Source organism: Dasypus novemcinctus, chromosome 13, assembly GCF_030445035.2.
Source record: "Dasypus novemcinctus isolate mDasNov1 chromosome 13, mDasNov1.1.hap2, whole genome shotgun sequence".
NCBI classification, from domain to species: Eukaryota; Metazoa; Chordata; class Mammalia; order Cingulata; family Dasypodidae; genus Dasypus; species Dasypus novemcinctus.
Genome location: NC_080685.1, coordinates 23,206,482 through 23,230,663, shown reverse-complemented (window position 1 = coordinate 23,230,663; position 24,182 = coordinate 23,206,482). Strand labels below are relative to the sequence as shown.

At 42.1% G+C, this 24,182-nt stretch overlaps 1 long non-coding RNA gene and 1 pseudogene across 3 annotated transcripts in view; one reads left to right on the top strand and one right to left on the bottom strand.

The window, feature by feature from the left end:
• Positions 1-2,876: 2,876 nt before the first annotated feature.
• Positions 2,877-24,182, bottom strand: part of LOC131280876 (uncharacterized) — a 43,930-nt gene continuing 22,624 nt past the window's right edge. For all 3 annotated transcript variants that reach the window (XR_009188529.1, XR_009188531.1, XR_009188530.1), the window contains exons 2-3: positions 12,844-12,930; positions 2,877-3,413 (exon numbers count right to left, since the gene is read on the bottom strand). This is a non-coding gene — a long non-coding RNA (uncharacterized lncRNA). The remainder of the gene's footprint in view (positions 3,414-12,843; positions 12,931-24,182) is intronic.
• Positions 21,366-21,465, top strand: LOC131273176 (U6 spliceosomal RNA; annotated as a pseudogene).

Here is a 24,182-nt window from a genome sequence, read left to right as displayed (position 1 = left end):
ATTGAAGGACAAATACTACATGACCTCAATGATATGAAATAAACAAGCTGCCCTAGATAGCAAGAGACTGAACGATAGGCTTACAGGAAATCGGAGGGTGGAGGAAGGATATGAGCCGATGTCTGCAGGGGGGGAATTTAAGACGAGATGGTGGTAAGTATGAACACAAAGAAGAGATAAAAGGGGGGCAAGGGGTTGCCTTTAGTTGGGGCTTTACGGGTTTGAGGGTGGCTGGGGAGGGATGGTTGGGTAACGTTGCCCAAAAGTGGGGGGAGGGAGGGGGAGCATACGAACACAGGAGAGGGTCAGGAGGTGGTGGAGAGTAAAATGCCGAGAAAATCATATCAAAATATAATAAAGAGGGTTACCTGTTTAGAATGCTCGGAGGGGAGGGTCTGATGCAGGACGGGCTCCTGGGGAATGCCTAAATGCTCATTCTGCCAGAGTGGGTGACACCATGGGGTAAAATCCCAAGTAGTGAGAGTGGGGGTGGACCCACATCCTGGGGAGGACTAATGCCACCAAATAGAGGGAACTGTATCCCTTGAGAGAAAGGGTGGCTCCCAGGGCATTGGGGCAGTTGAGCAAGTTAGGCCCTGAACACTATTCCATCTATCTCTGGAAGTGGCTCCTCAGGAAACGAAGGTTGGCTGTCACTGTGGGCACCAAGGTGGAAGGGAAAATGGACGTTAAATGTGTGGAACCAAAGTAAAAGGGGGGCAAGAGAGGAGTTTTTTGAGAGTACACAAGGATGGATATAAAATATGTAATATTACACCATAACATATAGGAGATGACAGACTGATAATGTAAACCATAATGTAAAACATAGGATAACTAAAAATGTAAAGAACTGTGTATCCTAAAGTATGCACCATAATGTAAGCACAGATATTACCTTGTTAGAAAGCTAATATCTCAGACTCTGTACATCACCTTAAGTAAATATGATGTGAAAAGGGTGTAAGACTATCGCTGTGGAAGGAAAAAGGTTTTGTGGTGGATGTATGGGAGTGCTGTATATTATATATATGCATTGCTGTGGTCTAGGACTCCTGTGAAGAAATGCTGAATAATTAGGGGGGGGGGGGGGGAAAGGATAGGATGTGGAATTTTTTCAAGTCAACATTCTTTATCTAAGTTCTTTATCTAACTTTATCCAAGTTCTTTATCCATCCTTTAAACCCATCGCTATATACCATTCCCTAGTAAGGGACCATGACATTATATTGGGCTTCAAATTTCGGGGAGTTCTGGACCACAGAGTGTTTCAACAATGGCAATGGAGGGATACTGGTATGGGATACCAATGACAGGTGATATATGGCTGACAGGGAGCTGTACAGAACATATGTCCAGGGGGCATGGTAATGATTGGATATACTCATAGTGGCAACAATTAAAAACCACAGCAGGGGGGGTACTGGGTTCCTGGCCAGTGGTGCTCTGCCGCGGTCCCTAGGGGAGCAGCGACAGTCTCCCAGGTACAGCGGCGGGGACCTGGAGGGAGTGAGGGTTCAACAGTGAGCCCCTGATGCTAATGACTATGCTTGTGAGCTGATAAACCTAAAATAAGAACAAGGCCTAGAGCAACATTGTGCCTGGGAATTTCCTCCTGTCAGCCTTCATGTTACTCAAATGTGGCCAGTCTCGAAGCCAAACTCAGCATGTAAATGCAATGCCTTCCCTCCAGCGTGGGACATGACACCCGGGGACGAGCCTCCCTGGCAACGAGGGACCACTATCAAATACCAACTGATGATGCAACTGGAAAAGGACCTTATACGGAAGGTTCAATGCGGATCAGCAGAATATCCATGTCTACATAAAATAACATGACTTTAAAATGCTGTTTGACCTAAAGTAAGGGGGAAATGGAAAGGAGAAATGAGTTTATATGGCTACAAGTTTCTAAAAAAGAGTCTGGAGGCTGGCAGAAGGATTGCCCTTATGCACAACTGAGCAGAGTCAGAGAGACAGATAAAGCAGATACAACCCCCAGATATTGGTTCCTTTGAAGGCTAAAGAGACCCATGAGAGTTATGGCCATGGCTGATGGGGTTAACTACCAGGTCAGATGGCCCCTCTTTGGAAATGGTGTTTATGTGTGATGAATCTGGACTTAGGTGGGATCTCCCTTCATAAGACTTTCATGCTAATGTGCTGGAGGTGCGGTTAACGTTGGGATTTAAGATATATTTAGGGGATTTGAATCTCTGGACTGACAATGTGATAGCCAGGTCCTGAGCCTCAACAGACTCCAGCACCTACAATCTGATTTATTGGACTTACCACACTCAGCTAAGATGGAGTTGAAGAAGGACAATCACCACACCATGGAGCCTAGAGTGATTACAACTGAAAATGGGAGGATTGCATCCAGCATCCATGTGGAATTTGAGCCTCCTATTGACATAGAGGTGCAATGGACACAACCAATCCAATGTCCACATAGAAGAGGTGGTACTGGATTGAGAAAAGTGGACATGGTGGACGATGGGTATGGGGAAAGGCAGGAAGAGATGAGAGGTGGAGGTGTCTTTGGGACATGGAGCTGCCCTGGATGGTGCTTCAGAGGCAATCACCGGACATTGTAAACCCTCACAGGGCCCACTGGATGGAATGGAGGAGAGTACGGGCCATGATGTGGACCATTGACTATGAGGTGCAGAGGTGCCCAAAGATGTACTTACCAAATCCAATGGATGTGTCATGATGATGGGAACGAGTGTTGTTGGGGGGGGAGGGGGGGTGGGGGAGCGGGGTTGAATGGGACCTCACATATATATTTTTGATGTAATATTATTACAAAGTCAATAAAAAAAATAAAAAATTAAAAAAAAAAAAAAAAGAAATCAGAATAGCAGAGAGAGGCATCAGGGTATAGGTTTCTATTTTTGCAAAACAAATTACACAGAGCTATTGAATAAGTGTGTGTTCAGAATAACACACACTTAATAGTGCACAGTTCACCTCATACCAGCCAGACCAATCTCTGTGCATTTAAGGAGTCATGTGATTAGTCAGGCCCACCCCTATAATCTTCTACTTGAAGTCAACTATGCCATAGAAAATAACATAATCACAGAATTGATGTCTCATTATACACAAAGATTCTGGGGGTCTGAGTAAGACATAGTCAGGGGGCCAATTTAGAAGTTCTGCCACCAACGTTGGCACCCTGGGCCTCAGAGTTTCACATTCCTCCCTCATGCAAAACATTTTCACGCCTTCCTAAGATTCCTTAGGTCTCATCCTGATGCAGCATCATTTCAAATTCAATAAAATCTAATATAAAACCATTGGGTTCAAAAATCCAAAATCTCTTCTCCATCATTTACAGGTGTCGATGAGGCTTCTGAGGCAATCCATTTAATAAACATCCTGATTCCATTTCTTCTCCATGAGTGGTCCTGTGAAAATGAAGAAACAATTTATCTGCTCCCAACATATACTTGCAGGACAGGTATATGATAACATTTATTGACATTCAAGTTCAAAATGGGGATATTAACAGCAAAAGATGAGGGTCCCAGCCAGAGAGGCAACCGGGCTGACTGAAAATCACAGTGACAGTAGCAATCAGTTTCTTTCACCCAGAGTGACCTGCAATTCTAGCCTAGGCTTCAGCCCCACCTCTGGCAGTGGGGAGGCTGGTGAACCCTGCACCAGTCTATCTGGGTAACTACAGGTACCTTTGGCTGGCACGAACAGAAAATCTGAAGTCTATCAGGGCAATTGCAGTCATTTTGGACCCACACTGCACAGATTGCTGCCCATACCTGCAGCTCCATCCCTGCCCCAGGCATGGTAGAAAGGGGCATGAATCTTCATCAGTCTCTCTGGGCAACTGCAATCTAGACCTGCATGACTTGGATTATTCCACACAGCTGTGTCTCTGTCCCTATCCCTGGCAAAGGAGAAAGTTGGGAGATGCTTCATTGGTCCCTGAGATAATGAGGGCAGTTTGAGTCTCCACAGCTTATAGTATCAACTACAACCTTGGCCCCTACCACACAACCTGCAAAGGCAGAAAGGGCAGGAAGCACTAAATTAAAGAGAAAAATACTGCACCCTGAATAAATACTCTACTAAGCCAGATGTCAAGACACCAACAAAAAATTACAATCCACACCAAGAAACAGGAAGCTATGGCCCAGTTAAGGAATAAGATGATAAGCCTCCAGATGACATAAAGGAGTTCAAACAAATCTCCTTAATAAATACAATGAAATGGCTAAAGAGATTAAGGATATTAAGGAGACACTGGAAAAGCACAAAGAAGAATTTGAAAGCATACATAGAGAAATAGAACTTATGTGAATGAAAGGTACAGTAAAGGAAATTTTAAAACATTGGAACCATGGGGGATGTGGCTGTGGCTCAATCAGATGAACTCCCATCTACCATATGGAAGGCCCTGGGTTTGTGTCCTGGAGCCTGCTTATAAAGGCAGGCTCACCCATACATTGCAGAGGGCCACCTGGACCACAACTGCTGGGGAGTGATGCCCAGTCCACAGATGTGATGAAGCGCCACTTGGCCCACAAGCACTGTGGAGTGCCACCTGACTCACAATCGCCATGGAGCACCAACTCAGCAAGATGACACAACAAAGAAGGAAGACGAGCAAGTACATAGAAGTGCACTCAGTGAATGGACACAGAGAGCAGACAGCAAGCAAGCCACAAGGGGTGAGTGGAAATTTAAAAAAAAAAACATTGGAATCATGTAATAGCAGAGTTGAGGACGCAGAGGAAAGGACTAGTGAGCTTGAAGAAATGGGTTCCGAAAGTGAACATACAAAAGAAGAGATGAAGAAAAGAATGGAAAAAATTGAACAACTTCTCAGGGAACTAAATGACAGCAAACTGTGTGCAAACATACATGTCATGTGTGTCCCAGAAGAAGAAGAGAAGGGAAAAGGATCAGAAGGAATATTTGAGGAAATAATGGTAGAAAATTTCCCAACCCTATTGAAGGAAATGGATATCCATGTCCAAGGAGCACAACATACTCCCAACTGAAAAAATCTGAATAGACCAACTCCGAGACACATACTCATCAGGATGTCAAATGCTAAAGACAAAGATAATTGTGAGAACAGCAAGAGAAAAACAATGCATAACATATAAGGGATACCCAATAAGATTAAGTGCTGATTTCTCACCAATACCATGGAGGCAATAAGACAGTGGTAGGATATATTTAAGATACTACAAAAGAAAAATTTCCAGCCAAGAATCTTATATCCATCAAGACTGTCTTTCAAAAATGAGGGCAAGATTAGAATATTCACAGATAAACAGAAACTGAGAGAATTTCTAAGAATGAGACCAGATTTTCAGGAAATACTAAAGGGTGTGTTAGAGTCTGAAAAGAAAATCAGGAGAAAGGGGCCTGGAAGAGAGTCTAGAAATGAAGATTATATCAATAAAAGTAACTAGAGAGGTGGGGCAAGATGGTGTCTGAGTGAGTGTACCTCATAATCTCTCCTGCAAAGCAACAGCTGAGGAGGGTTGGAGTCCTGCTGGATCAGGCTGTTTTGGGTGTTTGCAGGACAAGAGGTGTCTAGACATCAATTTGGTGGGACATTGACAGAGGAGATTCCTGCAAGAGGTAGAATTTTGGGTCTCTTGCATGGAGGTTGGAGGTTATGGGTAGGACCCTTCCCCCTGGGGCTGGTGGCCCAGGTGCAGTGATTCCTGAAGGCTTTGTTGTGCTGGGGTGTTCCCAAGACCTGAGTGGGCTGTTTCAGGGGCTTGCAGGGTGGGAGGTGTCTGGATGTTGATTTGGTGAGACAGTGACGGAGGAGATTCTTGCAAGAGGTGGAATTTTGGGTTTCTGACATGGAGGTCAGAAGTTGTAGGCAGAACCCTCCCCCTAGGGCTGGCGGCCCAGCCACGGTGATCCCTGAAATCTTTGTTATGCTGCGGTGCTCCCAAACCCTGAGCAGGCTGTTTTGGGGGATTGCAGGGCAGGGGATGTCTGGATGTTGATTGGGTGAGACAGTGAAAGAAGAGATTCTTGTGAGAGGTGGAATTCTGGGTTTCTGACATGGTGTAAGAAGTTGTGGGTGGGACCTGGCAACCTGGCTGAAGTGATCCCTGAAGGCTTGGTTGTGCTGCGGTGTTCCCAAACCCTGTGTTAATGGGATGTGTGGTTCCCAGGTCTGTGTCCCCTAAATCCTGGTGGCCCACACTCCAGAGACTCACACACCTTGAGTCTGCAATATCACGGACTTCCCATCCCTGAATCCACTGTGCCCTGAGGTCCATCTGAGGTCCTTGATTACTCTAGACCTCCATGTTTTGTCTTTTTGTTGTTTTTCTCTCTCTCTCCTTGAACAGGTTGACTTGGGGACAGTCTGGGAAGAAAGGAGAGGTGAATCTGTCAAGAAAGCCCAATTTACCTAAATGTCCTGGCATAGGAAACTTGGCCTGGGAGAAGGTGGAGTCAGAAAATCAATTAGACCTCCCCTAGCACACCTAAGGGGGAGAGACTGTAGGAGGTGCTACCCAAGCTTCCAATAGCATATTTGGGGGTGCTGGTGAGGTGTAGGTGCTCTCACGCTGGAAATAAAGAGTCATACTCTTCTGCATTGAGTTGGTTCAACAAGGACCTACTTGAATCTCCTACCGGACATGTCAGGCAGCTTTCCTGCTGCCCGGGGAGAGAGAGAAGTGAGGAAGGGAGAAAGGGGGGAAAAGAAATAACAAGGGGAATTAAGAAATAGGTTGAGGTAAATGAAAATGAAAACACAACATACCAAAACTTATGGGATGCAACAAAGCCCAGGTTGAGAAAGAAATAGATTAACTACTTACATGAAAAAAGAAAGATCTCAAATCAGATAACAAATCTTGTGAATGAAAGATGTAGAAAAAGAACAAACTAAAGCCAAGATAAACAGAATGGAGGCAACAAGAAATTTAGAGTGGAGATAAATGAAATAGAAAATTTACAATATAGAGAAAATTAATGGAACAAAAGTCAGTTCTTTGAAAAGATCAATAAAATGGACAAATGTTTTGTCATTCAGACAAGGAAAAAGAGAAAGAAGATGCAGATGAGCTAAAATTAGAAATGGCAGGCAGGCATTACTATCAACCCTACAGAAATAGAGTATTTAAAAAAACAAAAGACAGATGTTGTATGACCTCACTGATAAGAAGTAATTAAAATAAGCAACATCTCTATTGTGAGAAAAAAGAATACAAGTGACCAGGGGCCAGGGCAAATGTAAGGAATGAGGAGGTAATGCTTAATTGGTATATAGCTTCTGTCTGGGGTCCTGGAAACTTCATAATGGATATTGGTGTTTGTAGCACAACATTACAAATGTTATTAATTTCACCGAATTATAGATTTTAATGTGGTTCAAAGAGGAAATTCTATGTTGTATATATATTACTAGAATAAAAAATTAATAAAAAATATAGGACTGCATTAGAAACATTCAACTCTAATGTATATTCTAATGTATACTATGGAGTATAATTAATAGTACAATCATAATAATATTCTTTATTTGAATAAAGATACCATATTAGTACAAAGTGTTAATAATAGCAAAAACTGTGTATGTCAGCAAGGGTGTATATGGGAAAGTAGATGACTTGTTATGAAAGGACAGAAGGAGGGGAGAAGGAAGATTTGATGCTTGTGATATAGAGTGTTTACAAATTTTGGAATTTAAAAAAAACTAATGAAACAAAATAAAATTAAATAAAAAGCAATAATATTAAATTACATTAATGGAAAGGACTTATACACTCTGGAAAAGGGATTGTCTTCCCAGATATAAAGAATATCACAGAGTTACTCAAATTTTCAACAGTGAAGTTCCTCCAAGGACTTAATGGTGCTTAATTATTTCCCTTTGTTTTCCTTTCTTCAAAGGATTGTTTTAGACACAATTGCTTCTGTTTCCATCTTAAGTACATTACGTAGCACAATTAGTTCATTGTGAATGTCAGGTAATTTAATGGTGTTTTTCTGTCTTATAAACGTGTGCATTTTCTCAGGAAACCGATTGATATACTTTGTCTTCCTTTATAAGAAATAATCAAAATAGGTCCCTGCACCAGTTTGATATCGTTATGAATTCCAAAAATAGATATTGGATTATGTTTGTAATCTGAACTGTACCTGAGCATGATTCAGTTATGATTAGGGCATTGAGTCCCCACCCACCAAGGTGTGGGGACTCACAGATAAAAGGCATGGCAAAGAACAGAGTTGAGGGTTTCTAATGTTGGAGTTTTGATGTTGGAGTTTAATGCTGAAGACTTAAGCAGGAGCCCCGGGAAGTAACCCCACAGAGGAGAGAGAAGCCAGCCCCATGAGGAAAGGAACCTTGAACCCAGAGAAAAGCAAACCCCAGGAACGTAGGAACCCAGGAAGCCTGAACCCTTGCAGACCTGGGCAGCCATCTTGCTCCAACACGTGAAAATAGACTTTGGTGAGGGAAGTAACTTATGCTTATGGCCTGGTATCTGTAAGCTCCTACCCCAAATAGATACCCTTTATAAAAACCAACCAATTTCTGGCATTTTGCATGAGCACCCCTTTGGCTGACTAATATAGTCTCTAAAACTTTTTTAAAATTTAAGGAATTACTGCCCCAATTAGTTTATGATCAGTAATAATCATTTGTATTAATTTTAAATAAAACATTACAAATTCCTAGAGACAGTTAGCTACTTATGCTTTAAATACAATGTTTCTTTAAGGAAAATTTTTCTTGCTGAATCTGTAAGACAGAAAAGTAAAAGATTTAGCTATCGTTTAAGTTAATGGTGTTGAAAACTATGCATAAGAAAAGGAAAATATCAAGGTGATAAAAGGGAGGGAACTTTAATACTTCTAAACAATTTAAAGAATTTAATATTTGATATATACTGTCATAAAATGCATATGTTATGTCATATTTCTTATTGGGATGACTTCTTGGACAGGTTAGACTAGTTGAATAATTTTATTCTAAAAGCAAGTATAGGTTTTCTGTAAGATTTTCTCATACTGTAAAAAATAATGATAGCATTATATTCTACTTTATGCAAGTCTTGGGCTTATGTCTCTTGAAAATCCTTCTTAAATTTCCTATACTGTTTGGTGTTGTTTTTTTTTTTAATTTTCTTTTTATTCATTTCCGTTCACCCTCGTTGTCTGTTCTCTTGTGTCCATTCTTCTGTGTTCGCTTGCATTCTCATCAGGTGGCACAGGAATCTGTGTCTCTTTTTTGTTGTGTCATCTTGCTGCATCAACTATTTTCATGAGGGTGGCTCTCCTTGTGTACGGGTCACCCCTATGCAGGGGACACCCTTGCATGACATTGCACTTCTTGTGCATGGCAGTACTGCACATGGGCCAGCTCACCACATGGGCCAGGAGGCCCTGGGTTTGAACCCTGGACCTCCTATGTGGTAGGTGGATGCTCTATCAATTGAGCCACACTCCCCTTCCCTAAATTGATTGTTCTTCTCAAAGAATCTAACATTACTTTCAATGGATTTTTTCTTAGGTACTAGGGCAGGGGAGTGAACCCTGAACTCATGTGGGAAGCTGATGCTCAACCACTGAGCCACATCAGCTCCCCTGAGTTGGCTTTTCATTTGTTTGCTTGTTTGTAGGAGGCATCAGGGACTGAACATGGGAACTCCCATGTGGGAAGCAGGCATCCAACCACCTGAGCCACATCTGATCCCCCAATAGATTTTTAAATGTATAAAATTTTAAAATTACACATTCAAGTACATTAAACATGCTAAAAATATCTTTTGAATGGGATTAATTCTTATAATTCTAGATGCCATAAGACACAATTGTTATCATTTCTATGTAAATGTTTCAGGCATCAGCTACTATATGACTACTGCATTCTCCATGGCAGCTTCATTTGTGATTTCAAGATGTAGAGTCAACTTCACAATCTCCTACTAATATTAAATGAATTAGTGAATCATCTTTGAATTTTGTATTAGTTAGTGTTCTCTACGGAAACCAAACTGACAAGAGATACCTATAAATAGTGTGAGATTTTATAAAATTTTCTCACATGACCTTGAGCTTGCACAAGTCCAAATTCTGTGGGGCAGGCTGCCAGGTGGGGACCCTCATGGAGGTGCTCATTGCCCTCCCCAGGAGATGCCTCCTATCTGCAGTAGAGATGGGAGCTCTCTCCCTGAATGTTGAAGTCACTTCTCTTTTTAAACCCTTCAGGTGCTTGGATGACACGTCACTCATTGCTGAAAGCCATCTCCTCAGTTGATTGTAGGTGCAAGCAGACGTCTGTGCAGTCAAGAAATTACAGTCCATGAGGTGCCCTTGTATTTAAACTAGCCCAGTGCTTGCTTGACCAAACAACTGGGCACCATCACCTGGCCGAATTGACAAATTAGCCTAACCATCACAATTTCCTAGAACCCGCTCCCCTTCTGGTCACTTTTATCTCCTAATAGATTGGCCTACAACAGTAATACAAGTATGTCACTCTTCCTGGGGAAGGCTGAAGTTTCCTGGCTCTCATCTAGTTCTACATTTTATGGGAGTGTGGTAGTGCTGTGGCTATTATTCTCCTGGTTCTTGGGAACTTGCTCCTCTCCCCTCTTCCTGTCTCCTGACAGCTGTTGACAAGGTTGCCTTTGCTCCAGTGCTTTTCCACTACTCCTTATTGACTCTGGGAGACAAGAACCTGCTGCAAGTGTCTGCAATTCATGATAGTCTAGTAAGCGAATCAGACAGGACAAATGCCAGCACTTACAATATATTGGGCTCACAGCACCCAAGAACCAAGGACATTTTCAAATAAATCCAAAAGTTAACTTTAAATTTTTAAATCTTCTCATGATTTCAAATACCTGCTACCTTATGACTATGCTGCCTTGTTTTAAAATGCCAGCTTGCCAAACTCAGGATAAGTAGAATGATTTCCCCATTTCCTTTTCCTCAAAAAGCTGAAATGATTGTTACTACCACTGGTAGGCTTCTTTTGGTTTTTAGTAATTATAAATTGGTTAGATGGTGTGGTAAAGGGAAGTCTATGAGTCATTAAATGAAGAGTGCCTTCTTGGCGGTGGACTTGGCCCAGTGGTTAGGGCATCCGTCTACCACATGGGAGGTCTGCCATTCAAACCTTGGTCCTCCTTGACCCGTGTGGAGCTGGCCCATGCACAGTGCTGATGCGCCCAAGGAGTGCCCTGCCATGCAGGGGTGTCCTCGCATAGGGGAGTCCCACACACAAGGAGTGCGCCCCGTAAGGAGAGCTGCCTAGCGTAAAAGAAAGTGCAGCCTGCCCAGGAATGGTGCCGCACACATGGAGAGATGACACAACAAAAAGAAACACAGATTCCTGTGCTGCTGACAACAACAGAAGCAGACAAAGAAGAACATGCAGCAAATAGACACAGAGAACAGAGAACCAGGGTGGAGGGGGGGAAGAGGAGAGAAATAAGTAAAGAAATCTTTAAAAAAAAAAAAAGAGTGCCCTCTCTATATCGTGTTGATATAATTAAATAATACATTAATATATTTGTATATAAAACACTCAGATCAGGCTGAAATCCTTTTGATCACCAATCTTCATTCGTCCTTTAATTTTTTTAAAGCATCCATTTCCCAGGTGATTCAGTATTCTTCAGAGAATCAGAAACTCAGTTTGGCTCAAACCTACCTTTGAATCCCAGACCTGCCTTTACTACACGTGTGACCTCAACAAGTGGCCTGACTGCTCTTTGGGAAGTAAGGTGGGATTAACAACCTACTTCTTAGGGATGTTGAGGGGATTCAGTGAAGTAATGTGATGTGCATAGAACAGTGTTTGGCATCTATATAAGGACCATTCCTAGATATGCTAATACAGGACCTCCAGTCCTGTGTAAAGTGTTCCCCAATTACTTCTGAACATCCCCAGGGATGTCTCACATAGTATCTGGCCGTGAGCCTACAGAATAGATTCTGCAAGAGTTCAGTGGGCACTTGAGACCAAAAACGAAAAGGCCACTCCCTATAGCAAACTAGCAATCCGGGAAGCCATTCCTGCACAGCCGCAGGACGTTCAGAGTAAAGGTCAGCGCTGCCCTGGAGCTTCAGTGGTTATGTCGGGTATATCCGGTAAGAAGAAGGAAAGCGCAGAGCCTTGTCAGTACTTATATGATGGTAACAATGTTTCTTTGAAGTTACTGTTAAGTGGAGGAGAAGTTTAGTACAGATAGCTATTGTGCTTAGGAATATGCACGTGTGCTTTAGGATGACTCTACAGGGAGGGATTTTTTTTTGCTTTATCTAGGAATTTACAGCTTCTCTGGTTTGTGGCCTCACAGGTAGGATCATAGATAAGGTCTGCCTAAGGTAACAGGGTATTAGTCCTGATCGTCTTAAACAGTGGAATTCCCTACCTCTAAAACAAAACAAATAATTCACTGCATACCACAACAAACAAACAAAAAAACATATGCCTTGGTGTTTTGTACTGCACAATTTCTCACAGCTTCTCAGATTGCCACCTCATTTCTTGTTACATGTTGATTTCTTTTCATGGTACTTGGTTATTATCATAGCAACCACCAAAATCCCAGCATTGCAAAGATATATCATTGAAAGGAATGTAATATATAGTGTTGAGGAATTTTGCTGTATGAAAATTATACCTCATTAAACCTGAACAAAAAATAAAAATAAAAAAGAAACAATCTCAAATGCTGTCAGGATGGAGAACACTGGAAACACTCAGTTATTGCTGGTTGGAGTTTGAAAAGGCTCAACAACTTTGGAATATTGGTCGATAGTGTCCACTAATAGTAATGCATCACATAAATAAATGCTGTGACCCAGCAAGCCTACCTTCAGCTCTCTCCTCTACAGCTGATAGCTGTGCTGCTCAGTACACTGCTCAGTATTAAACACGTGACATGCTGCTAGTGTCTCATGCTGGAATGACAGTATTTGACACGTAAGTTTCAATAATATACATTGTTAAAATTAATTTCCCACAAAGCGGATGTGGCTCATGCTGTTGAGCTCCTGTCCACCATATGGGAGGCGCTGGGCTTGAGGCCTGGGGCTCCTGGTGAGGGCAAGCTGGCCCGCGCCACAGAGAGCCGACCACAGTGCCTTGGAGAGCTGCACAGGAAGAGGATGCAGCAAAGGGAGACGCAGAGGAGAGACAGCAGCCCAGGGAGCCAAGGTGACTTAAGCTATTGTGTGCCTCTCTCCCACACTGGCGGTGCCAGGCTCAGTTCTCAGTGTCTCCTAAAGATGAGAGGACAAGCAGACACAGAAGAACACACAGCGAATGACACCGAGAGCAGACAGCAAGTGCAGGTGGCAAGGGGGTGGGCGATAAATAAAAATAAAATAAATGTTAAAAAAATTAGTTTCCCATCTTTCTCTTTACTTTTTAGAATATCTGTACTAGAAAACTAAAAATTGCAGATGTAGCAAGGATTTTACTTCAACTGGAATGTACTGCCCTAGAGATATGTGTGACTCTGCCCACTGAAATGCGTAAGAATGCATGTATTTACTCAAAACAGCCCCAAACAGGAAACAACTCAAATATACATGTAGAAGAAAGAAATATTTGGCAATAATTCTTTAAAACATATACACATTGAAAGAAAGAACTACACGATATATGGTTGAATCTCATTGACATAATGTTAAGAAAAAGAAGTCAGACCCATGCCACTTGCCCCCCTGCAAATAACATACTTTGTGATTTATATATGTGAAAACTGAGGGCAGGAAAAACTAACCTATGTTGATAGAAGTAGGGAAAAGGGATAGCTCTGCGGGGTCACCATAGCCTGGGAAGAGGCATGACAAAGCTTCCTGGAGTCTGGAAATGTTTACACATTCATCTGAGTGGTGGTTACTCAAGGGGGGGACATATCAGAAAAAAAAAATTTTAATTGTGCACTTTGAGTGCTTTATATTTGTTATACCTCATAAAAATTTAAAGCCGCTTGGTTCTTACTAGAGTGGTGTTGATATCTATTCTCCTTGTAAGGCCTAGGCTAAGATACAAAAGATGTTCAAAATATTAATTGTGTGTGGGGGCAGGTGTAGCTCAATGGTTAAGCACCTGCTTTGCTTATACGAGGTCCCACATTTTATATATGAGCATATTTAGGAGGTACTGGGGAATGAACCCAGAACCTCACACATGTGAAGAAGGCACTCAACCACTGAGCTACATCCACTCTGTGTACTTTAAATTTGTTGTACCTCATTAAAAATATTAAAACCACTTGGTTATTACTAGAGTGATGACGATGAAGTGAGGAACTTGTACGTGGGAAGCAGGCACTCAACCGCGGAGCTCCACCCACTCCCTACACACATACCTGCGTTTATGCGCCATTCTGCTGTCCTCAGACTTTTGGCCTTCCTCTGCCAGCTGATGTCATGTTACCCCTATGTTCCTCACAACCACTATCTCGAGATGACACCCAACTGTTAATGCTGAGTCCAGGAGACTGAGGTGCTCATGGTCAAATTTGTTGTTTTAAGAGTAATTTTGTTTTTTCTTTAAAAAAAAAACAGTGACAATTAGAAAGAAGAGCAATAATGATCCAAAAGTGGGGGTTAGAATTGAGAAATACTGATGAGGAAAATGGTGCACTCCTGGCTTAACTAACATAGAGGTGACAATGAAAGGACACATTAGATATTACACAAAAAAAGCCACCACAGCAAAACTTCCAAAAACCTCTTGAGGGAGCCATAAACAGCCAAAGCTGTTTTCCTAATATGTTAGCCCACTGCACCAGATTAAACTTCCAAACTAGTTGTTTGACAACTTTCAGCTCTTAAATTTTCCAAGAAAAGGAAAAAACAAAGCTCTCCATTTCCAGACGTGGGTTTTTTGTTCCTCTTTTCTGCCTTTTTATTTTTAAAAGGTTTTTAAAAAAGATTTATTTGTTTGTATATTTATCCCCCCTCCCTCCATTGTCTGCTCTCTGTGCCCACTCGCTCTACGAGCCTATGTGTCTATTTGTCTTCTCCTTAGGCAGATCCGGAAACTGATCCTGGGACCTTCCAGACTGGGAGAGGCAATCATTCTCTTGCACCACCTTGGCTCCCTGGTCTGCTCCCTCTCTTATTATCTCTCCTCTGTATCTCTTTTTGTTGCATCATCTTGCTGTGCCAGCTCTCCATGCGGGCCAGCATTCCCAGATGGGGCAGCACGGGGCAGTACCCCATGCATGCCAGCTTGCCACATGGGCCAGCTTGCCTTCACCAGGAGGCCCTGGGTATTGAACCCTGGACCTCCAATATGGTAGATGGGAGGCCAATTGCTTGAGTCACATCCATTTCCCTCTGCTTCTTTTTTTTTTTTTCATTTTTTAAAAAAATATTACATTCAAAAAATATGAGGTCCCCATTCACCCCCACCGCCCCCACCCCACCACTCCCCCCACAGTAACACTCTCCCCCATCATCATGACACATCCATTGCATTTGGTGAGTACATCTCTGAGCATCACTGTACCCATGGCCAATGGTCCACACCATAGCCCACACTCTCCCATGTTCCATCCAGTGGGCCGTGGGAGGACATACAACTTCCGGTAATTGTCCCTTCTTCTTATTAAAATCCTATTTTTGTCTTTGTTTAATGACAAAATTCTAAGGAGTGTTTCCCTTTTTTTTTTTGAGCGTAACCTTGTGAAATAACCCATTGATGTCTCTTATTTACTATTATTTAAACAAAATTTTCCTATTAACCTCTATATGCAAATCATAGAAAGCTTTAAAATATATTCTGGGGTGGAGACACTCCCTGAAAAATGTAACCCTGGAATCACTGGAAGACAAACCCATCTTCATCTTTTAATAAAACCTGCACCCAATCAGTGTATGGTCTACAAGCCCAATCTAGTACTTTCTGTGTCTAAATTCTTTGGTTCTGTATTTTGGCCCTTGGACCTTACCCCTGAGGGGCGTGGGGACCAGTTGTGTTCTGCTTGTACAGGGTGCCCTTTCCCTGTCAGGAAGGGAAGTGGCACACATCGTTGAAGCCCCTGAGGCCCCAGAGATTCTCTGGGTGCTGCCATTTGGCTCCTGATGAAGGACGAGAGCCCTCCACCACCGTTCAAAATCTACTTCAAAATTGTTCCTCCCCAGTCCTCAAGGCCATTGTTTTTTCTGGCTTCCATTCTTATTCTGCAGTCTTGCCTATGCAACAGAGAAATCAACTTTGCACAACTCAGTAAACAGCACTTCTTGGCTTGTGGATCAAGCAAAAATTCTGACACAATTGTCTTAAACATATTATCTAATTCACACAAATATTGTGTAGCCCATTGTGAGCTATACCATCACCAGAGCCTGGACTTCCACTCACTTACCCCAGGTGCCTTCACAAACAGGGAAACTCCTGCAATGTACAGCACTTCACATTTGGACAAGAAGAGCATTACAGTGAGATCAGTCAAACTTGGGAGGAAAAGAGAGAAGCCAGCACAGCTGAGGCTGCATCTAAGACAACATGACTGGTTGAGACCCCCAAGCCCTTGGTGAAGATGAGAAGATATGATGAGGAAGGAGAAACCACAGGGGAGATGGCTACCTTGGGGCGGAACTGGCATTCAGGTGGAGAAAGTCAGTCAGAATTGTTATTAAATGTGGGATCTTATTCAATCTGTTTATTGCTATATGAAAATAAAGCAGACAAATTTTTGTATAAGGGTTATTCTCTAATTGGTGTTTTTCTGTACTGCATCTTCAAACTATATGTGACTTTAAATTAAAATCCATTAAAATTCAATGAATTTAAAAATTAATTTCTTCATCATATTAGTCACATTTCAAGTGCTCAATAACCACATGTCTAGTGGCCACTGTGTTGGAAAATGCAGGTCTAACTCACTCATTAGTGCAGTCAGTGGCACATAATATTTTTTATTTGAAGGTCCCAAAGTCTCGCAAAGCATTAGACTCGCTCTGGACCATTTAGTTCATCCCTAGTACCAGCAGCTCCTAGGCCTGTACTGATGTCCAGGGGGTTCTTGACCTGTGGCTGAGAGGAGGAACTAAGTATTTTCTCTTGCCAATAAATTTCTATTTCCCTGGCAATTGTGGGGTAGTGGTGAACTGTGCAGAACCATAGCTTCTTATATGGATTATTCCAGCCTCAGCATTGTCACTGTGAAGGCTGGCACTGCACAGGCCTCGAGGAAAGCTGTGGAAGCTCATGGGCTCTGTTAGTGCTTCCCTTCTCTGTCTCCCCAACAAAGACCCTCTATTAGTCACAGTTCTCTAGGGAAACAGAATCAACATGAGATCTGTCAATAGTATGTGATTTTGTAAGAGTCTCTCACGTGACCGTGGGGATGCACAAGTCCAGGTTCCGCAGGCAGGCTGCAACCAGGAGATCTGATGAAACCCCAGTGAAGATTCTTGATGAGTTTTGGGAGACGTTGGCTTTCCAAAGATGAGCTGGGAAATTGTCACTCAATGCTGGAATCACTCCCCCTTTTAAGGCATTCAACTGACTGGATAAAGCATCACTCATCACTGGTGGCAATCTCCCTGATTGATGTAATTGTAACCAGCTATCTGTGATTTACCACTGCAGTAAAGTCAATGGTGACTAAAGTCCAAAAATGCCCTTGTATTACAGTTAGCCCAGTGCTTGTTTGACCAAACTGGGCATCATTCCGTGGCTGAGTTGAGACAGTACATAACCATCACAGACCCCAACTTGCCCTAACCAGAGACTTGAGGAAATGTTCTCTCATCTCCCTCTCCAAGTATATAAGTCCATTACATTATTTTCATTCACTCCTCCTAAACATCTATTTTAAATTTTAAAACAAAACATTAATTTTGGGGGTTTGTCACCCAATAGACCTGGGCTTGACCTTGGCTGTTTCACATACTAGCTCTGTAAGGTAAGTCCAAATTTGCATTTTAATGCTCCTCAGAGCACTAAATTGCCTAGTGCACTTTGTGCCAGTTCGTAAGATGATCATTTTGTTTGAAAGACTTTAAAGTGTTATGCTATAATAATACTGACTTGTTTCCTTTGTCTTTATTTTTACAGTTACATCATCCTTGTTACAAAAATTCAAATGGGCATTTCACTTGCACTGATACAAAATTAATTTTGAAGTAAATTTTCTCTATAATCAATGTAAAGAAAATATTAGCCATTTATGGTAATCTTTACCATGAAGATGGTCAAATACAAAAGTGCTATGATAATTCATGAACTTGAAAAACATGACAGTGTTCTTTCTACAAGCTACCCTCCTCTCATTACTCCAGGAGAACTCCCTCCTGCACAGCAGTCCCCTCCATGCCTTGAACACTAAAGGTCCTGCCGACCTTCCCTGTGAGCCCCTCCAGGGAGCTCCCTTGTCCAGTCCAGTAAGAAGAATCAAGGTCCACAAACACTTCTCTTTGGGAGTTGTGATTGCATCGTCCCTGGAGCCCTGGAGTATGTCTGGGGAAGACTAAATAGTTTTGTTTCCTCTTTCTCCTCTCCTGCTTTATTTCATTATTACTCCTGAACATTTGGTAGGGTGTTTTTTTTTTTTTTTTTAGATTCATGAGATTGAAACTGGGATCTAATACGTGGAAAGCCGATGTGGCTCAGTGGTTGAGTGCTGGCTCTTGCTTATTGCTTGCTTTTTCAGGAGACACTGGGAACCCAACCCGGGACTTCCCGTGTGGGAGGAGGGCACTCAACTGCTTGAGCTACATCGCTCCCCTACAGCAGGTCTTATTTTTAATCTCCGTTTTCTCTTAGAAACCTTTGAGGTTAAACCAGAAGGAAGAGGGAGAATCTGTGTGGGCTCTTCTCAGTTACCCCTGAGCGTGATGGCTGAGGCAGGGGCTCAGGAGGAAAAGCGCCTGGGCCTGAGCCCTGCTCTCACCATTGTAGAGGCGGGGCCTTTGGGAGGGTGAGCTCAGGCTGTCAGTCCTTCAGTGTTCTTACCTGCAGCAAGTGGTGTAATGAGCAACACTGACTGACAGGGCTGTTATGTGGACTGAGTGTGTTTTTACATGGTAAAGCAGCTAATAACTAGGCTGATCACAGTGTAATGCTCTGAGGAAACTATCAATATCATTATTATAAAGTGATTTGTTTCTTTTTTATGGCTTAAATAATCTTTTATTAAATTTATCAATTGAAAGATTTGAGCACAATAAATAAAGATATCTATAAAACTATTTTGGAAAATAAGACATATTTAATAAATTTTAAAATGTTTGTGCTCTACAGCCCTGTAATTCTATGCTTTGAACTGAAGAAAACATAAATAAGAATTTTCAAATACTGGAAAGTGACAAAAATGGGAAATTTTCTGTGGTATATATGTTATCACAATAAAAAATTTTTAAAAATTTAAATACAGCTTTGATTAAACTATTCATTCACTGTAATGTCTGGCAGCAGGAGAGCAAGAAAATAAATCATAAACTAAAATACCAAATAGCTACAGAAATTAATGCACAAGAGTGCATTCATCATAATATATACGCATACATGTTAGTCATCAAGGTCGAACATAAAAAACAAGCTTAAGACAAAAACAATAGAATACCATTTATGTAAAAATGTAAAACCTGCAATAGCACATCATGTTTATGGATTCATATACTTATAGAAAAACTTAAGCAAATACACAGTAATGATATAAATTGATATTAGGCAGTGGATACCTTGGCGGGAGGAGTGAAGAGAGGCAAATGTGGGAGCTTCGACAGCACTGGTTAAGTACAGGCATTTTACCTTAGTATTCTTCATCTTTTTTCTTTTTTAGGTAAAATGCATGTAACATGAAATTTGCCATTATAACCACTTTTAAGTATACAAGTCAGTGGTTCCCTATGCCTTTTTGTATATCTTATATAGTTCATAATAAATTAGAAAACATTTTTCTGTCAGGTGACAAGGTCTTGTTGATGCTGCCAGGTTTAAAGGAGTCTTGATGATTTCTTGGGAATCTGGTTGGATGACTTTAAGTGTTGGAACATCCATTAGTGTCATCTGACCCGCATATTCTCCGGTGTAACCTCAAGAACATCAAATACCACAGCATCAAAGCTTTTCTTCAGTTCAGGACCTTCGTCCTTAATGATTCAGAGCTGCTACTTTTCTCAGAAGCAGTGGCTGCACTGTTAATGTCGCTTGCCTGCCGGTTCATTAGGTCCATCCTTCCACAACGTCAGTCCCTGACCCCAAGTTCACAGCAACAGGGGACTAATTACTTCACGTCCAAGACCACAGACACATTATTCCTGTCCAGCCGCGGCCGCCCCCTGGGAGGGTGAAGGAGGACGCCTGCCCCAGCTCGGCCGCCTCCAAGGGCGCCGCCTAGGGACGTGCTCACCCCAGAGCAGGCGGTGTCCCTCCTTCAGCGCCTACCGCCGCCAACGAAGTGATTTGTTTCTGCTTGTGATTACAGCAACAAGGATCCTCAGTATTCCTTAGAACAAATTAGGAGTGTTATCGGTATTTTATTTTGCTAAAGGCTGCCAATGCAATATACCAGAAATGACTTGGCTTTAAAATGAGAATTTATTAGTGTAAAAGCTTGCAGTTCTGAATCTGTGTAAACATCCGGATCATGGCTTGGGGGACACTCCCTGAAGGCCAGCTGCTGACAATCCTGGGCTCCTGCCCCATGGGAAGGTGCAGTGGCAGCTCTGCGACCTGCGGCTTCCCCACAGGCTCACTTCTCCCTGAGCTCAGCTGGGGCGATCAGGACACAGCAGGGCGTCAGGAGCTGTGGGCTCCTCCCTCCCCTCTCCTCTGGGCCTTGCTGCTGGTTCTGCCTTCCGCTGCTGTCAGTGCCTTTTCTCTGTTCTTTCATGTCAACTTCTGGAGGCTTCACTCTGTCAGTTTGACTCTTTATGCCACTGTTTCTAAAGGATTCCAGTCAGAGAATTAAGACCCACCCTGGGTCAGGCCCTACTGAAGTGATCTAATCAAAAGGAAGATCCCATGATGAACGTACAACTCTGTGATTATACCAAAAGCCATTGGTTACACATGTGGATACAATAGCCAGAGACAGCAGCTATGTACAGTGGGGGAGGCATAGAGAGAATGAGAGGGGAGGGATTTTCTCGTTATTTGTCTTTTTTTTATTTTGTCATCATTATTATTATTGAAATTATCAAAATGCTCTAAAAATGATTGAAGTGATGAACACACAACTATGTGATTATACCAAATACCATTGATTGTGCACTTGGGATGAATTGCATGCTTTATTAATATGTATCAATAATATTGATTTGTTAAAAAAAAAGGAAGATGCCTAACTGCATCTACTCAGGAGGCCCCATCTGCACACGGTTTCACACACACAGGAATGCACTGGCTTTAAGACCATGCGCTCTGCTTGCTTTGGCAGCACATGTGCTGGAATTGGAGCGATACAGAGATTAGCGTAGCCCCTGTGCAAGGATAACACGTGAGTTTGTGTAGTGTTCCAAATTAAAAGAAAGAAAGTAAAAAGAAAAAAAGACCATGATCTTCTGGGAACCACCCAGCTTCAAACTGTCACACATGATTTTATTGATTCTTCTCCCCATATTAGCAGTCAGGCATCTGGAAAACTGGTTCCTTGGACCATCCTGCAACGTGGATGAACCCTGATCCTCCATTACAGAGTCAGTAGACTGGAGGATTGTGGGAAGGTGGCAGAGCAGGAACCTCCATAAACATTGCTGAAAGGAGTTAAAGAAAATCTAAGCAAATGGCAAGACAACCTCTGTTCATGGTTTGGAAGCGTTAATATCATTAAAGATGTTCATACAACCCAAAGCGATCTATACATTCAATGCAATCCCTATCAAAATTCCAGCAGCCTTTTTGGCAGAAATGGAAAAGTCAGTCTTCAAATTCATATGGAATCATAACAGCCTCCAAATAGACAAAACAATCTCGAAAGAGAAGAATAAAGCTGGAGGACTCACACTTCCTGATTTCAAATTTTACCACAGACAGCAATTAAAACAGTGTGGCACTGGCATAAGATACTGGAATAGAATTGAGAGTCCAGAAATAAACCCAACCAGATATGGCAGTTGACTTTTTACCAGGGTCCCAGTGCAATCTCTGAGGAAAAGAACAGTCTCTCGGCAGATGGTGCTGAAAAGTGGAAATCCACACGCAGAAGAATGAATTTTGACCCTGACCTCTCACCATATACACAAAGTAACTCAAAATGGATAAATGACATGCCTATATATAAGAGTGAAAATCATAAAGCTTGTAGAAGAACACATAAAGAAAAATATGTAGTACTTATCTTTGGCAATGGATTCTTAGATATGGCATGAAAAGCATGATCCACAAAATAGATAAACTGGATTTCATGAAAACGGACAACTTTTGTGCATCAAAGGACATTATCAAGGAAGTGAATAGACAACTTCTAGAATGGAAGAAAATATTTGCAAACCATATAACCGATAGGGGGGCTTAATGGCCAGATTATATAAAGAACTCCTGCAACTCAACAAGAAGGCAACTCAATTAAAACACGGGCAGGGAAGGGGATGTGGCTCAAGTAATTGAGCTCCCACCTACCACATGGGAGGTACGTGATCCAATTCCCAGTGCCTCCTAAAGAAAGAAAGAAGAATAACAGACACGGCAACTGCAAACAACGAGGGAGTGAGGAGAAATAAATAAATAACATAAATCTTTAAAAACAAACAAACAAACATGGGCAAAGAACTTGAATAGACATTTTTCCATAGAAGATATACAAATAGCCAGCAAGCACATGAAAAGATGCTCGACAGTGAGAAACCATGTCACACCCACAAAGATGGCTATTACCAGAAAAACAGGAAATAACAAGTTTTGGTGAGGGATGGGATATTTTGGAAAATTCATGCATCATTTGTGGACATGGAACATGGTGCCACCGCTGGGAGGAACAGGTTTGTGGTTCCTGAAGAAATGAGTCATAGAATTATCATGTGTCTCAACTATTCCACTCTTAGGTATACACCCAAAAGAACAGAAAGCAGAGATTCAGGAAGATATGCCAATACTACTGCAGCATTATACACAATTCAGTTGTCTATTAACAGAAGATAGATAAAGAAATTGTGGTATAACTCACAAGGGGGTTGTGTGGGATGCTTTTTACAAGGAGTAGGGGAGGAGATCAATTACTACTTGGACTCTACTAAGTACTAAGTGCCAAACATGATTCAATTACTCTGAGTCATAGTGGATACCAGGCTATACCTTATTGCCGTATTGCCAAATGGATGGCAGACTAACACCCATTCTGTTCAGTCTGTAGAGAACTTTCAGGCAGAGCTTTATTCAGATTTCCCTCAAAGCCCACACTGGCCAGGTCAGCCATGATATGCTATGGACAGGATTAGTTTGTTGTTCCCCCAGCACTGATCCTGGCTGCTTGGTGGGCAGGCACGTACCCTGCTTGCCTGAGCCGCAGAGCTACCCATGCAGGGAGAGATTCTTCCGGGAAGTGCAGCTGCCCTCCCTGCTCCTGCCTGGCTCTGTGTGCCAAGTATCCTTACCCAAAAGAAAGTTAGTGAAGCTCTCCTGTGGTAGGAGAGCAAAGGAAGCACTTGGAAAACTGATCCAAGGTGAGGGAAAATTCCCTAGGAGCTTTCTAGAATTCTCTGGATAGGTGCTGTCAGGTAGTGACTGCACTGTGATAATTGTGCTAGGTCTGTCTTCACCTGGCCTTGGTCCAGGCTCCAGGCTGTGAAAAAGCAGTCAGACTTCCTGACGTGATGCAATTGTCGGAGAGGAACTGAGGATCTATTTTCATGATTTCAGTGTAGTCCAAGGATACTATTGGTGTTTCATTTGTTTTTTTCTTTCACTTCCAGAGAAACCCTTCAGAAAAGGGATACATGAAGATCTTTCACACATGGGGACTGTTTCTGCCTGAATTCTGTCTGGGAAACGTTTCTGTGTAAAGAACCAACTGATTCTAAGGAAATAAAGTGGTTACTTAAATTTAAGGATGCTTCTCTGTTTTTAACACTTTCCTTAATTCTAGGTAAAATTTCTCTCCTGATAACCTCTAGGTCAGCTAAAAGTAAAAGGCAAGGAAATACAAGGACAGGTATGTGAAAGGGAAGAAGCACAACTGTGGCTTGCAGAGGATATCATCATCTCTATAGTAAAAGAAATGATCATAAGACATACCAAAGAAAGAAGG